This window comes from Euphorbia lathyris, chromosome 4 (genome assembly GCF_963576675.1).
Source record: "Euphorbia lathyris chromosome 4, ddEupLath1.1, whole genome shotgun sequence".
Lineage (NCBI taxonomy): Eukaryota > Viridiplantae > Streptophyta > Magnoliopsida > Malpighiales > Euphorbiaceae > Euphorbia > Euphorbia lathyris.
The window spans coordinates 63,873,008-63,877,096 of NC_088913.1; the positions used below are offsets into that span (position 1 = coordinate 63,873,008).

General features: G+C 33.7%; 1 non-coding gene across 1 annotated transcript; it reads right to left on the reverse strand.

Moving 5' to 3' along the window:
- Nucleotides 1-3,750: 3,750 nt before the first annotated feature.
- Nucleotides 3,751-3,854, reverse strand: LOC136228326 (small nucleolar RNA R71). The gene has a single exon (XR_010688652.1). It is a non-coding gene; the product is annotated as a small nucleolar RNA R71 (small nucleolar RNA).
- Nucleotides 3,855-4,089: the final 235 nt, after the last annotated feature.

Here is a 4,089-nt window from a genome sequence, read left to right on the forward strand (position 1 = left end):
CGTAGTTAAATCTAGAATAATAATCTTAACTAAATTGAAAAATTGCCAAGAATTGTAAATAGACTTGAATTGAATTGACTAATCTTGAAATTGAGAAATTTAAATAACTAGGAAGCTAGAACTTACAATTAAAAGATGAACGAAATAGTAAAGAAAATAAATTTGCAGATTATCTATAGTCCATTTGGAATTCTTTATGGTTTTGTGTGTTGAGTTGTTTGTGTTTTCTTCCAAGAAATCTCCTTTTAATACTAACTTCTAAGAGCATATAATCGCTATATCCCCCATTACTCCTGATTTTAATCTACTTCCAACTGCTGGATATTCCTTGATTTCGCGTGTTTTTCATTTTTAGCAAGAAAGTTCTAACTTTCCGTAAGTAAGATCCCGGATTCGCAAGGTTGCTCCATAACTGACAAATAAGAAAGTTTTCAACTGCTCAGCAAGAAAGTTCCATAACTTCCCAGTAAGGAAGTTCCCTAACTGCCCAGCAAGGAAGTTCCCAACTGGTTTTTCTCCACTAACCCATATTCAGCTCCACTAACTCACTTTCCACTTCCACGATTTTTTGTATACTGTAACTTGTATATCTAATTGGTTTAATTACCTAATTCAACTAGAATAATTGGTAAATTACTAAATTGGCCAATACTTTTAATTTTTATGGGTTCAACTTAAAATTATTCTCCTATATAGTAGCGAAGACCGTAGCTAGGTCTGAAGCGTGCTCCTCCACAGTTTGACTCTTCACAATCATATCATCCACATATATTTCCACCTTATCACCAATAATATCTTTAAAGATCTTGTTTACCAGTCTCTAGTAAGTTGCCCTACATTTTTCAAACCAAAAGACATTACATTATAACCATAAGTACCTTTGTGAGTTTTGAAGCATGTTTTCATTTGATCACCAAGGTTCATCGGAATCTGGTGATATTTTATCGCCGCATCTAAGAGTGAACAAATTGCATATCCATCGATTGAATCTATCGGCATATCAATGTATGGAAGTCGATATGATCCTTTAGTTGAGTTACATGACTTGGCAATGATAGTGATAGATGGAGAAGAATGTTGTGAAGCTAATGTGTCTTGATATAGTAAATTCATATGTAGAAAGTGCATATGTTGATCAAGTTTTGGATCCTTGCTTCTCGTTTGACATATCAATCATTTTTTTTTATCAAAAGAATGACCCACCAATTCTAATTCTCAACAAACAAAATGACTAAACATAAAAAAGAAACAAATAAATCACTTAACATAGATCTTCAATCACAAACAGTAAGCAAAGATAAATTCAATATAAAGATCAATAAATTAGAACTTTCGACACATTGCACCAAACCAAACAAAAATAAGCCAAATAAAGAAGCCAAATGACAAAATACCAAACAAAAGGGTGCTAAGAAAATCCAACAAAAAATGCAACAAAACTGCCAATCCAAACACCAAACAAGATGCACCGAACAAATAGGATGGCTAGAAATGACGAGGCTTTGCAGGAAAAGTAAACATCACCAAAAAATTAGTTGCCGTGAGTTGAGGCGTCAAACAAGGAGATTGCACATGAGGCTTACAGGTTTGACGGATGACTGTTAAGCCCAAAATATACCTAAAATATCATCAATATTTATATCAATTTTACTACGAGTTTGTGCTGTTTATATCTATTTAGCGTACTTTTACGTCTGAATATGTTTCTTTCATGCAAGGTACCTAAATATTTGGTAAAATCCAAATAAAATGAAAAGAGGTAAAAAACGGAGGAAAACCCCCATAAAAGGAGTCAAAGACGACGAAAATCAAACGCACCGAAACGAAGACGAGGAAAAGAAGTCAGAGACGGAAATAACACTCGTGTCGTGACCGAGAATCCTCCATTTTCGGTCGCGACACGCGTCGCCCATGCACTTTCCCCTTTCATTTCAAAGGTTAAAAAACCGTTTCTCCATTCTTGGCCGAGAATTTACATTCTCGGTAAGTTCAGATTTTCAGGCAGCACAACATACACTTGTTCGTTTTCAAAGAAACACGTCCGTTCGATTGGATAAGAACGTCTCTTCGCCTCAGACACGTCCCTTAAACTCGACTCTTCAACATCTATAAATAAATAGTTGATTTCAGAGTTGATATAATAATTTTTAGAGTTAAGATTTAGTACAAAATTAATGCAGAAATTCTGAGTCAAACGATTCAGAGTTAGAAGTTCAATTTTGCAAAAGCAATATGATGTACACACATTGTTTATCAAATAATTACAAACACTGTAGCATTTAGATTTAGATTAAGATCAGTTTATATTAGTTTACATTCTGGTAGTTGATGACCCATCTCTATTCCGAAGATTCAGCGAGAAGATTAAGTAGCGGATTCGACCCACGAGCCTGACAAACTCTAACGAGGTTTGAGGAAAGGATTGACGACCCAGAACTCTCATGTCGTTTGAATGCTTCCATGCTTTTTATTCTCTATAAACTTATATCAAATTCATACTTCATCTAATAAAGTTCATGCAATTCAATAAATTTTTATGTAGCACTTATGGTAAATGATCCGAAGTGAGTTCTGGTGTTTTCATTAAAACGTAGTTAAATTCAATATCTTTACAAGGAAACTTTGTTGAACACTTAGGCAAATTCATTCTCCGAGAATTAATTTGGTTAAGGTAGCAATCTAACCCGACCGTAGGAGGATTGTCTGCAGTTCAAAGCCCTTTAATTGAAGGAGTTTACGTTATTACATTTTTATAATTTATACAAAGTTTAAAGTTGTTTTCTTTGCTTAATGCAAATGAACACAATTATTCCCTTAATTTAAACACTAAATGTTTCTGTTTTGTAATTCATACTCAAAACAGAAGTGATTTCTAACATTCTACATATTCTAACATAATTCTTATTCTATCAATTTCAAAACCAATTTCAAATAACGATTATCTATTTACATAAACCTTAAGTCGAATTTAATCTACACTTAAATAAGTTTTTGTTGAAAAACTTTCCCTGTGGGATCGATATATTTTTATTACTACAAACGAAACCATGCACTTGGGGAAATCGCTCAACAAGTTTTTGGCGCCATTGTCGGGGAACGCCAAAATTCTTAATAAAAATTTAGATTTTTCGTGTTTTATTTTGAATCTAGGTTTATACATACTAATTTTAACTTTTGTAATTTATTAATTTTAATTTACTAACATATTTATTTTTCAAATTCTGTTTTGAAGGTAGTTTCAGTTCGTGCAAGATTTCAAGTTCATGTGCAGTTCTCGAAGTTCGGGCATTCCACCAAAACCGCTAGACCCAGAAATTGAAAAGACGATTAAAAAGAAAAAGAAAGACAAGAAAAATAAAAATAAACAAAATTCAGAACCTCAGCCAGAAAATATGGCAACACTTATGGATTACGCTAGGCCAGGAGTGGCCGATATAACAAATAGCATAGTTAGAACCCAAATAAATGCAAACCAATTTGAAATTAAGCCAGCTTTGCTTAATATGTTGCAAAATAATGTAACATTATATGGGTTGCCTAACGAAAATCCTAACACCCACTTGACAAATTTCTTAGAAATTTGCGACACTTTTAAAATAACAGATGTGCCTGCCGAAGCAATCAAACTTCGCCTTTTTCCTTTTACTTTGAAGGATAGAGCCAAAGAGTGGTTAACTTCTATGCTAGGCGCAACGTTTGAAACTTGCCCAAGCGTTTTTATCAAAATATTTTCCTTTAGCAAAAACCGCAAGAGTCATAAAAGAGTTAACATCTTCTCAAAATGATAACGAAACTCTTTATGAAGTTTGGGAACGTTTTAAAGAACTTCAACGTTTATGCCCGCACCACCAATTGCCCGATGCACTTTTAATGTAAACATTTTATAATGGATTAAATCCTACAACTAGAGGTTCATTAGATGCTATGTCGGGAGGGTTATTTATGAAGAAGACATCAGCCCAAGCAAGAGAACTTTTAGAGGAAATGACAATCAACAGTAGTATGTGGCCTGCGAAACATGGACATATACCAGTGGCGAAACCATCATCCTCAACCACATCATCAGTTAAAGGTATAGTGAATCTTGAT